Source organism: Chanodichthys erythropterus, chromosome 19, assembly GCF_024489055.1.
Source record: "Chanodichthys erythropterus isolate Z2021 chromosome 19, ASM2448905v1, whole genome shotgun sequence".
Lineage (NCBI taxonomy): Eukaryota > Metazoa > Chordata > Actinopteri > Cypriniformes > Xenocyprididae > Chanodichthys > Chanodichthys erythropterus.
In genome coordinates, this window is record NC_090239.1 from 10372662 (window position 1) to 10386477 (window position 13816).

Consider the following 13816-nt stretch of genomic DNA (forward strand, 5'->3'; position numbering starts at 1 on the left):
AAAAAAATCTAATGGAAGAAAGAAGGAGAGAGCAAAAGGAGTAGAAAGAGAGAGAGAGAGAGAGAGAGAGAGAGAGAGAGAGAGAGAGAGAGAGGGTGCAGGGATAATTCTACATTACATATTATTCTTTTTTTTATAATCCATTTTATTCAGTGAACATCTAAATTTGTGCAATTAATGTCTTATTGTCTTTTCATCATTCACTTCAGATTCTGTTAAACATGACTAGTACTTCATGGCCTGGGTAATGATGTTACTCCAACAGTCATGCCGACAAAGCGTTCTTCAAATGAACCGAAATGAGTGGGTGAGCAAAAGAGAGCGAGAAAAAAAAAAAGGAAAGAATAAAGTGAGAGAAAGAGACAGAGGCCAGTACAGAGATAATAACAATAACGTAACAAACCCAGCCTGGCGTTATTACGATTGTTTAAGCTTCCATTTTAAACAGGCAGTGCCGTAGGCCAGCTGTAGCTAGATTGAGTGCGACTCAGACAGATGAGCTACCTTAAACAGGACGATTCCTCACAGCCAGGAGTAAACACAGCTAATACTTACAGGTCCTGACAACAAAAAAGACAAATCTTTACTGCTTCAAGGGATAGTTCACCCAAAATGAAAAGTCTGTCATCATTTACTCACCTTCATGTCAGACCAAACCACAAAAAGGAGACTTTCTGAATAATATTTACTTGTGCTTTTTCATGCAATTGCAATAAATGGTGACTGAGGTTTGCGAAATATGCGAAAGCAACATAAAATTGCTCCATAAATTAAGCACAATAAAAACAAGTGTTCTGAAATATATGATAGGTTTGTGTGATGAAAAGTTTTTTTTTTTTTTGGAAATAAATTAATATTTTTATTCAGCAAGCATGCATTGATTTGATCAAAAGTGACAGTAAAGACGTTTTGTAATGATTCAAAAGATTCAATTTCAAAGAAATGCTGTTCTTTTGAACTTTCGATTCATCAAAGAATGTACACAGCTGTTTTCAACATTGATAATACTGTTTCTTGAGCAGCAAATCAGCATATTATAATGATTTCTGAAGGATCATGTGACACTGACTGGAGCACTGATGCTGAAAATTCAGCTATTCCATCACAGAAATAAATTACATTTTTGAATATATTCAAATAGATAAGTTATTTTAAATTGTAAAAATATTTCACAATATTATGTATTTTGTGTATTTGTGATCAAATAAATGCAGTCTTGGTGAGCATAAGAGACTTCTTTTAAAAATCTTACCAATCCCAAACTTTTGAACTGCTGTATATATATATAGGGTTGGGTTGGGAATCACGATACCGATAATATCATGGTACAGCAATTCTGTGATAATCAATATATTGCTAGACAATCCTATAATGATACATCTCGATGTCTGTCCAACTATGAAAACTAAATGCCCGTGAAAATATTAATTGCAGGTTTTCCAGACTTAAATGTGACTGGGGCATCTATTATTTTACTCACACTGCTGTCCGCCACTTCTTTTTCTTTGGCTAGTTAAAGGTGCAATGTCTAAAATTTGGGAGGACCTATTGACAAAAATGCAATCTAAAATACATAACTATGTTTTCAGTGCTGTATAAAGACCTTACATAATGAACCGTTATGTTCTTATTACATTAGAATGAGCCATTTATATCTACATACACCGCTCCATGTCAAGTCGTCATTTTGCGTCAGCATGTTTCTACAGCAGCAACAACACTATGTTGCTGTTCTTCTAATTCATTCGTGTTTTTAGAGGCAGCTTGCATCGTCACTACGTTGAATACACACGAAGAGTCTGGTTTATTAGAAGCAGAGACCGTTCTTTATTAGAAGTAAAAAGAAACCTCATTGCTTGACTGGCTGACATACTCTCTGCTGTCTCAGACATCTTTGACTTGTGTCGACCAGACGGCCACCGTAGCTTCTCTATTTTGCTGCGAAAAGGAGGGGTGAGCTGCTGTTGGTTGCAGTTCACAACCTCACCACTAGATGCCACTAAAATTTACACACTGCACCTTTAACTTATGTTCACATTTCCCTCATTCATGTGTTGAGCGCCACCTCAAGGAGCCATGAAGTAATGACGCTGGGAGCAAGGAAATCTATTTAGAACGCCTTATTTTATTCAAATGTCAATATTTGGTTCCAGCGTATCGATTCTCGTATCACACAGAGGACAACGATATATTGCCCTATCGATATTTTGTCTCACATCTAATATATATGTGATATTGAAAATAAAATGAATGAGTCTATGCAATGAGTATTTTATTTAAATCCAGTTTTATTTTATTTATATTCCATTTCAAATACAAAATGATGTCTCTAACTTGATATTGACACTTATATATTTATGTTTTTTTTTTTTTTAGATTTATATAGTCATGCAGGTTTGGAACATGAGGGTGAGCACACTTTTCTTTTACAAACACAAAACCATGGCTGGCCCCTCAAATCAAAAACACACTATGTATACACATTTCCAGTAGTATGCACAGATACACTGGGACTGTCTGAGGAGACATTTTTTGCTCGGTTCAGCCCATTTCTCATTAAGCAGACTGAATCTATGAAAGGGGGAGAATTCGCATGAGGGTTAAAGTGAAATGAAAGCAGGCAATACTACTCCTCTGTCACTCTCTCCCCCCCCCCCAGCATCTCTCTGTTTCTGGTCTGTGCTGAAAGCTAGCAGTAGATCAGCAGTGTTGCTGTGGTTTGTTTGCGGCGGGATTTGGAGACCTGTAGACAGAGCACACACTGGGGAGCAAGCGTGTGTTTGCTCTTGTGTCTGGAAATCTGTGCGTGTGTGTGTAATGCTGGACAATGCAGTTGTGATGGCAGATTAGTGAAGTCTGAGCCCAGAGGTGGGCAGACAAAAGCTGACCTGCGTTTAATGAGATCTTCCAGCAACGGAGCAAACGCCAGGCAGAAAGCGTGTGTGTGTGTGTGTGTCTCTGTGTTTGTGCTTGTTTGTTTGATGACTGAATGCTCCCTCTTGCTCTCGTCAAGCCCTTAGTAAATATTTACTCTCATTTGAGTCTGTAATCTCAGCCTTGTCTCTGAGTAGAGTCTACTTCCCCTCCTGATACACTCCATCTCTAATATTCCCCCTTGATATTTCTTTATTTCTGTGGTTTTGCGTTGCCAGACCTCACTAAGACTGCTGTTTCATGGTTCTTGTCAAGCTGCCAGGTAAAATTGAGAAATGAAATTCACATGAGGAAATTATCAGATTCAACAGTGATGACAAAAGCTCTGAAATGGTAGCACCATCATGTGTGCAGATATTTTGAACTGGTCTTTTTGTGTGTGTGTGTGTGTGTGTGTGAATATTTCATAGTTTCAGCCAAAAATATAAATTCTGTTCTCGTTGTTCAAAACCTGTATGACTTACATTGTTCCAGTGGAATGGAGAGATTCTGATTTAAAGAACCATAAAAGTATCATAATATTGTGATGAACAAACCAAAATGTATGGCTTTTTTTTTTACATATGATCTTCCCCTCCAGTGAAGTTTTTTTATTTACATATATAGCTACAATGTAGTTAGAAAGGAGGAAAACAACAGAACCCTACAAAATTAGCTAAGTTATTATGAGACATCAAAATGTATTAAAGGATTAGTTCACTCTCAAATAAAATATTCCTAATAATTTAGGCCGTGTGTACACCAAAGCGTTTTTAGCCAGCTGAAAATGCTAGGCGCTCTGCTTAAACGCCTATCTGTGAGCGTTTGAGAGCGCTTCTGCAGCGCAGCGTTTTTTTTCCGTTGAGACGCTTTGTTGCTATGATACAGAATATCTGCGGCACTGATTTTGCAGGTAATTTGTTTCAGACTAAAAATGTTGACACAATGTGGCTAAAAAGTGACAGTGATGAGCGCAGAAAAGTTGAACATTCTTCAACTCGAGGCGACCGTGAAAAAGATGCTCAGCGCCTCGTTACGCTCCTGGCGTTTAAAAAACGCGGCGTTCCCATTGAAAACAATTGAAAAAGTACTCTAGCAGCTGGAAAAAACGCTCTGGTGGACACACAGCCTTACTCACCCCCATGTCATCCAAGATGTTCATATCCTTCTTTCATTTTTCGAAAAGAAAATAAGGTTTTTGATGAAAACATTCCAGGATTTTTCTCCTTATAGGGGACTTCAGTGGCCTCCAAACTGTTGAAGGTCAAAATGACAGTTTCAGTGCAGCTTCAAAGGGCTTTAAACCATACCAGACGTGGAATAAGGGTCTTATCTAGAGAAACAATCTGTCATTTTTGAAAAAAATGTAAATGTATATGCTTTATATAAACAAATGTTCAACTTCCAAGTGGTTCTGCCAAAACCGCACTTTTATATTCTTCAAAAAGCTTATGCTGTATGTCCTACGTCTTCCCTATTGTACTTACGAAACGAATGATTCCATTTTTTCTGTAAGTTTAATAGGTGTGAGATTCTAGAGACATCTTGTGCCCTGTCTCTTTTCATCATGTGATCTTTCTCTGTACACCTCCTCACGTCATAGTAATGAGTGACCTTATAGTCCTTTTATGTACTTCAGTCACTGAACTGCTAGTTTCACTTCTTATATTGTAATTATATAATGCAACCCTGGACAATAAACTGAGTGCCAATGATTGAACTGCACTCTGTGTCTGTCTCATTTTTTGGCATCCAGGTACCTGCTTTTCTGTGATTGCTCAACCTGAAAAGATTTTCTCAAAATATTTGATCTCCAAATTATTTTATCTAACAATAGGGAAGGCGTAGGACATACAGCGTAAGCTTTTTGAAGAATACAAAAGTGTGGTTTTGGCAGAACCACTTGGAAGGCGAACATTTGTTTATATAAAGCATATACATTTACATTTTTTTTCAAAAATGACAGATTGTTTCTCTAGATAAGACCCTTATTCCTTGTCTGGTATGGTTTAAAGCCCTTTGAAGCTGCACTGAAACTGTAATTTTGACCTTCAACAGTTTGGAGGCCACTGAAGTCCACTATATGGAGAAAAATCCTGGAATGTTTTCATCAAAAACCTTATTTTCTTTTCGTCTGAAGAAAGAAGGACATGAACATCTTGGATGACATAGGGGTGAGTAAATTATCAGGAAAATTTTATTTGAAAGTGAACTAATCCTTTAAGTATAAGTACTGTAGGCCTACATTGTTTTAATTTCTGTGTAGTAGCCTACTTTCCGCGTTGCTAAAGCACAAGCAATATATGAAAGGAAAATAAAATAAATGCACCATCATTCCAGTCATTTACACACCCTGGTGTTGCTCCAAACCAAAATGACGTCTTCATGTGAATTACAAGGGATGCTGGATGGTGTGGCACCAAAACACACATAAAAGTACCATAAAAGTAGCACAAATGATTCGTGAGTTATATTCCAATTCTTCTTAAGTCATTCGAATTGCTTTTTTTAAAAAACAGACCGAAATTTAAGTCATAAAACGTTCACTCAAAATCGTGTTCGAATCTGGCGCTTTGTGAGAACGTCAATTTGTTTACATGAGATGCAGACACCAGTAAGCGCGCGGCTCGACACCATATAAGGTGAAAAGTCCGGGGTAGAATCGGCTTGTTTGAGATGCATCGGCGCTGCGCAGACTGATCGGCGTATGACATCAAGAAACTCTCTCGCGGCACTTTGATGTCATACGCCGATCGGTCTGCGCAGCACCGATGCATCTCAAACAAGCCTAATGATAAAATGCACGCAAATATCATTGGGTCTCGCGTTTTTTTGTCACCGCTGTATATTTCAGTCATTGGCTGCATCAGAAAACTGATAAATGCTGCCTCTGATAAGGAGGTAGGAAGGTAAAAATCCAATGACCGTGCCACATCCTGCCTCCTGAGATGCCTTCATCTGATAGAGTTTTGAAGGCAGCATATATGTATCCTTCAGTGCCATTGACATCTTTTATGCCCTGACTGTTGAGCTAAAAAATAAAGATGGCGTCTGAAATTTGAGGTTGGTGGTCAGTTTGTGTTTAAAGTGTACATTTTGACCAACTTTTCCCACTTTTGATGACATTTCTAGCGAGAAGTTAGTATTGTAGTAATTAAATATTAAATTTGTCTTGGTTTTGTTATCAATCAATAAATCATTATGCTGCCTCAGAAGTCTGTCCAAAATCAGTTTTGCTTGTGCAAACGCTGCCTGCTATTTCATTGCCTGACAGGGCAGCTTGGCAACAAGTCAGCTGCCTAGGTTCTGGGATGCTATATCTATAGTCTTTGTTTCAGTGGGAGTTGGGGATGTTCCCCCCTTCCAATTTATTAGTCAATGTCTTTTTATGTGTTGTAACTTTTAAAATGAAAAAAAAAATAGGTCAATTCTTAATAGAGCTCTGTTTAACGTTACCTGCCTGCATATAAATTCAGTGGCATACAGTAGAATGGAAGTTTTGCTTAACTGTTACCAGGTAAACTAAAAACTTGCAAAGATTTATTAAAATTATAAAATTAAATTATTCCTGTAAATTTTCAATTTGCTTTTCCTGAATTACAGTTGGTTTGCCAGAAGCCTTTCCGAACCATGTGATTTTTACAGGAAGTTCCTTTAACCAATGGCATCAGGATGTGTTTTGAGAATTGAACCAGTCTGTCAGATAGGGAGGGGTATCGGAAGATACTACTGCTCAATTTGAAATGAGAAATGGGTGAACACCTCGTCTGTTGGGTCTCATAATAACCCTGCCTTGTGACAGACACCACATTACCGCATCGAAAGAGACCCTTTAAAAAGGGGGATTTATTTTGTGGAATGAATTACCAAGTATAATTAAAGCTTTAATCTTCTTTTTCCCCTCAACAAAACAATTTTGTATGAACCCAGAGAAGCAATCCAAAATTAATTTACCGCACCAGTGATTAGTATTAATGCTTTGCCATTTTTTTCCTCTTCCGTCGCTTGGCTCTCTCTTGCACCGAGCTCAGATGAAAGGATATCGCCTGTTGTTACATGCGATATTCATGTGTAATTAACACAAGACTTGCAGAGCACAGGGGGCAAGCTAGCATGTACTCTTAATAGCTTTCACCCTGGGAACGGCGGCTTTTGTCTCCCGTTGGCAAGGTTAGGGTGTCTGAAACTTTGCTTGTCAAGTCTGTCAGTCATCATGTAAAGCCAGAGTGAACCAACTCTTCACCCCAGCCATGAATGGATGATTTCTACATAGCCAAAATGTGACAGTGGGTTTTAGATGACTGGATGCGAAACTCCATACGGAGCTGTTTTTATTGGGTTTTTGTGCAGGAAGGGATGGAAAAATGTCAAGATGCGTGAACTGCCCCTCAAGTCTTTATGCTGCTATATGGTTGAAGTGTTTTAAAACATATATTTGTGAGGGTCTGTATTTAGGTAAGACTGGATCTTTGTTTGTTTGTACAATTTCCTTTCTTTCCAGTTCCATGCAGTTCTAAGCTGGATCATGCAGGTTTGCATTTCAAAGCAGCTAAATGTTCAGCTTCTTTATTTGGTTACAAATAAAAATATTGGCTTTTAAAAGAGACAAAGAGATAAAAAATAAAAGCTTTATGTCTCTTTCTCTTGTTCTTCCAGTACAAGCTTCTTATTTGTTTCTTTTTTAAGAGGTTCCTCTGGTGACCTCCAGACGAGGTGTAAAGTCTTCTTTGATTGGACGAGACCTTCCAAAGCCGGCGTAATGAGGGAATGACAAAGTACCGAACCATGGGATCAATGTTGGAGGTGGAAAGCTGTTCGTTAGTGTAGGTATGTGAAGGTCTTTGTGCTGTTTTGTAGGGTGCGAAGGGGATCGATGGTGCGTTTGCTTTGTGTAGGTAAATGATCATTGTGGAGATGGACAGGACCACTTTGTCTTGTGGCCCTAGGGGAACAAAAGACAAATTGGGCTAGAACTCCCATCATCCCTTTCACTCTCAATTCTACAACTTAACACTGGCAGTGATACATACGGAGGAGCTTCAACGACAAACTGGGTCAAATATTTTTCAGCAGCGCTTATAGAAGGTCAAAGGTTACTTTTATTTCCAGGCAGTCAATGTTTAATATTTTATTTGCTGTATTTAAGAACCAACACATTTAGTATGCCTGAAAAAGGAGAGAAGGGAAATAAGAGAACTTAAATAAAAAAGATTCCATCTTGAAATTTGGAAAGAACTTTTGTACCCACAACATTTTGTTCTGGTCCTTGAATTTTGTCCTGTGATTGTGTTTTCCATACAGACTCAGTATGTGTATTAGTGGCGGGGATTTTTCTGCAGGTTACATAATTGGACCAGTAGGTGGCGACAAATGACTGTCTTAACTCAGTCATTTGAATCACACACTCATCCGATTAATTTAAACACACTGATCCATTCAGGAAACATCTTAACGAGTGAGTCACTGATTCATTCACTCCATTTAAATAGTGAGTAATTCAGAAACAAACATGTATGTGTATATGAGTGTCTATATGAGTGCTGTAGCTGCATTTGTCAGCAATATGTCTATACAAGTGCTATAGCAGGAGTTTGCTCTCCCAACATGAAAACATTGAAAGAAAAAAAAGAAAAAAATACTGTTGGGAATTCAGACAGATTTATCTCAGCATTATACACAACCAACAATTAACTATGTAATCAAAGTAGGTGAATTCACATGTGATCTAGCTTTACATGATATATATATTTTTGTGTGTGTATCTTCGACTACGATAATTTGTGAAACAAATGAGAAAGATCTGAAGCTGCATGTAACGGATTTACGTGTGGTTTGACACTCTTTATAATTTATGAATGTTTTATGTGGCCTACATTTATAAAACTGTAGGCCTTTGAGAAACATGCATTAGAGACTAAAAGTACACATTACTAAACCATAACCATCCTATATCTGACAGAACAGGATAATGTATGATTGACCATTCAGAATCGAGTAGTCCAGAGAGTCGTACATATACACAGTGTATATTGTTATATAAAGTATCTTCTGTGCATGCAGTGCAGTGTAATGCAGTAAATGCCCTCATGTTATTGAAGAAAGAAATATTTATTTATAACCATATTAATCATGATAGTAATAATAATAATCATAATCATAATAATATAATGATTTCATTAATAAACAGTACTGGTTGTTTGAAGCACATTGGATGCATACAGAAAGAAAACTGAAATTTAGAGTACAGATCCAGGACAGCAGAAGTTTCGTCATTTCATTTTAAATAGAATACTTTATATTGGTTTCTTTTTTCTTTAGTTTTTTTTCCACGCTTATGTATTTGGAACAGCTTCAAAATTTGAAAAAGAATGAAAGAAAATGAAAACAAACAAAAGAAAAACCCAAAATGATAGATTTGTTGTTGCGTAGAGCTCGTGTTGCACATGAAGAGAACCTTTAATATAATACATTTTTATATTGAGATGACAGAGGAAGTAGCTTTTGTATATTTTCAGTAGAAAACAAAGGGGCTGGAAGCACACACATACACACACGCGCACACACACACACACACACACACACGCATACACACTACATTGAAGGTAACTATCACTGAGACAACTAACTTGACTTCCATTCAAACTCTTGTGCTTCGGGGATCTGGCAATGACGATGAGGAAAATCAGGTTGGCAGGAGTTCATTTTTTCCTTTTTCGTGTTGGGAAAAGCAATTGCCAAGATAAGTTTGTCATTTCCATTGGCTTGACTGTGTTTGAATGAAGTTCAAGGGAACTGTGCAGACACAGGTGAGCTGCATAGCTGGTCTAACACCTGCCCTAACATCTAGAGCAGACGACCAGTGTAGATTTGAAGGACGTTTCGGATGAAGGAACAAGTGGCAGATACATGCGCTTGAGCTTCATCGTAGTTCTGACAATAGACTATAAGCAGACTACAGTTTGCATTGGTTCTCTGCTTTGGGTCGAGGAAGACGGCGAATGACTTTGGTGCTCAGGTTAATGGGCTGTTTGAGAGGAAACAGAGAGTAGAGGGAAGACAACAAGCCAAAGAATACAGTGCAAAAGCTGACAAATACCTCACAGCAGGGTCGAAAAAACCAGGACATGTAAACAAGTAATGTCTCATACGGACTAAAGCAAGGAAATAAACCCAGAGGTCTCGGATCTCTGTAGAATTGACATCTTTTTGTTAGGTTGTTCAGTCACAATCTCTTCCAGAGCACAATCCGTTTGTAGAGTCCCTGAAACAACACGCCATCTTCGCCGAAGTTCCCGTAGCCAACTTTCGCATCTGACCCGGCGAACTGTCTTTGATGATCCTTCGAGTAACAAAGTAGTACAGTCGCTGAGATAGGAGCCACCAGCTTTGTAGAAAATAAAGTTTTGTTCTGAGAGGAAAAATGCAGCAAGGAAGAGTAGCATCATTACCTATGGAAGGGAACACATCAGTTCTGTCATGTAACACCTGAGTCCGAGGAAGCGCATGATTTTGCAAAGCTTGGGAATGCTGTCTGTAGAGGTGGGCTATCTATTAAATGTACCATTCCTTCTCACCGAGCCACTGTAAAAAACGTGAAAACGTGCAGTTGTTCTTTTAATGATGTATTTCGACCTGATCTGACCCACTTTCTTTCATCTGTGTAACCAAACGTAGTCAGGTTGATTCAGTCTCGTTAAAATGAAAACGCTGACCTGAATAAAACCGATAAATCTAGATGTTACCAAATCAAGCACATTTTTTTTTTTTTTACAGTGTGATAACATACTGCCGTTTTCAACATCGATTATAGAGCGACACCCCTTGACAATGTGGATCAACTGTTCGCCATTTGCATAAAGAGAAAAAAAAAAATGAAGAAAAGAAAGTGGCTGTCGATAAAATCCAAAGAGCATAATTCTGCTCTGTCTCCTCCGATCGTTTTATGTCTTTCTGCCATTGTCCTGCAGGGTCATGATAATGTCCGTCGGCCAGCTGGAGTGCTCCTGTTACAAAAGAGAGGTGTCAGCTGGACCGTACAGTATCTCCGTCGGGTTTGGCTTCAAAACGAAGACTTGCTTTACCGTGTCCACACATTTACAAAGTACTGCTTAAAAAACAAAGACATGTACATAAAAAGTTGAATTACATTCAATAGCTGAACCAAATATACAGACAACAGAAACAATGCCACACAAGTGAAAATCTCTCAGTTCTTGCATAAATCGTCGCCGAAAATAAACCTGGACCACCATCGAGAAACAAAAAAAGGTACAATCCTCTTGAAGGGTCGCAAAGTCACAAATAGATATATCCATATATAAATGTTTTTCATACTGGTAATACAATAATACAACATTAGTAAATGGCTACAATCGACGTTTGACCACGCTGAGCAGCATGTAATTAGTACAACGTTTAAATATATAAGGATGTGTCACTGAAATGGAGCTCATTAGAAGTATAAAGGTAATCGATTTTTAATAAAACTTTGCTCACAACCCCCATGACTAAACTGGCATGTCGTTTTCCACCTTGCAGCGGGCAGGAGCCCATTTTCAAGATGGATAGTGAAACTCCCGTGACAATACCAAGAAGACAGCTCCAATTTTCTTAATTTGTAGCCTCATGACACCACATACAAAAGTGTTTACTACACAGCACGGCCACCTCCACAACACTACAATGAAATGCTTTTTGGTAGCCCTGGGCTCCGGGGCCGCCACGACCCAACACAACTCTATAAAGCCCCCTTCCGCCCGTAACCACTCACACACAAGAACGCACGCACGCACACGCACACATCCCAGTAAAACCTTTCGTATTGTGCTACAAACAACAGTGGGATGACAGCGCATTCCCTACTTCAGATCTGGTGGTTTATTTACAGTGTCTTCTCTTGTCCCGTTCGATGCGACACCTGAATAGCAACCTGATGTACTGTAAGTGGAGTCCCATGCAAGTTCGTCTGCCTTCGTATTGAACACCTCGGCGGGATGAATAACAGCTTCAAGAAGATCGCCGCCCCACGTTAGCGACTAAGCCTTTTCCCCAAGGAAGCAATGCGGTTCAACCCACGGCAAAAGCCTACTGATGGAAGACCCAGCTGTGCCATGTATTCAAGGGCTTTGGGTGAAGAGGGGCCACATGGAATCGTGTCTGGTGGGCCTTTGGCCTCTCTGCCCGGCCTCCTCGCGCAGGCCGGACAAGGAGGTCTGCGGTGGGAGGGGGGTGGGGGGTGTGAAGGACCAACATGTTCACCCCCCACCCCCCCCTCCTGCAGCACTAATTCATCACTCTGTTGCTATATGCACTATTTGTACTATTTTTTTCTTCACTTCTTTTTTGTAACATATTTATACAGACATATATATCGCTATATAGATATATACACTCATCTTTTTCATCTTTTTGAAACCATAAACTTAAAAAAGTTTAGAAAAATAAAAAGTTTTATGATGACCTCTCCTCTTCTCCTCCACCTGAAAGGCTGTCCCAGGTGAAAGCTAACCCCTTTTTTCATCCACAGCTTGGCTGCGTCAGTCTTTCGTCCCTACAGAGATATATAATGCCTTCTCCTGACAGCCTCGGTGTAAGGATTTCCTCTTAACTTCTTTTTGTATGTTTTTTTTTTCATTGACACTTTTCTTCCTTTATCCTTTTGTTCCTTTTTAGCCGATGCTCTTCTCCACTGTCTTCTTTCTTTATATTTACTATAAATGCAAAAGAAAAAGAGAAGACATGAGTTAATTTGTGTCGTATGCTGTTGAACTGCATGCAGACTAATTAATATGCACATTCAGTGGGGTCTAAAAGTCAGAGACCATTAGTGAAAATGTTTCTGTTTTGCATTTTTATAATTTATAAATTTCCATTTTAAACGTATAAGCTTGATAATTCATATGAAATAATAATATTGTTTTTTTTCCCATTTTCCATTACAAATTATATTATCAACAATGATTTGAAGTAAAAATTCAACTGAAATGATGATAATAAAAAAAAATTCCATTAGAAATGATCAGCATAATTCAAAGGAAAAAAATCAACTGAAAAATTCCTATGAAATAATAATAAGTAATAACAGAATCATCCGAGATGCCATAAACTCACAAGTTTTTATAAAATTAAAACCTGGTGACCATGTTATCCAGCAAAATTTGAGAATGATACAAAGAGCATCTTGTTCTTCAATGGAAGCAAGAAGTTGTGCTCTTTTCCACCCTCAATACCCACGACTGAGGTGCCCTTGAACAAGGCACCTAACCCCCAATCACTCCCCAGGTGCTGCAGCAATGGCCTTCACGTCACAAGATCAGTGACACAAATAGCAACCTACACTGTAAAAAAAATCCCAGTAAAATTTACGGTAAAAAAACGGCAGCTGTGGTTGCCAGAACTTTAATAAAAACTTTAATAAAATAAAGTATTTCATGAACTGATATAATGTTAATTTACCAACCTAATGAAGTACTAATATCTGTTTTGTACCTTTATAATACACTGACAGTCACCAAACACAGTGGTGATAAGAGTCACATGATGAGTCAAAGTTCATCACAAGCAGATTTTCCACAAGCTGAGAAGGACAACACTAACATATATAAGGTGCACACAGTGTCATTCACACACAAACTTAACACCATCATGGTAACATGCATGAAATTTTAAAAATGCAATAAACATTAATTTAACAACATTAGATGTAACATAAAACCCTAATGTACAAAATTGATTAGAAAAAAATGAGAAAAACTAAGAAGAAACAGAGTTATTTAAACGAATATATATCAAATGTGAAGTGTCACGCAGGGAATTGTGGGAATGTCAATTTACGGTTTTTCACTGTAAATTCTACAATGAATCGTTATTTTTCACTTACAAAAACTGGAATTTAACGGTATTT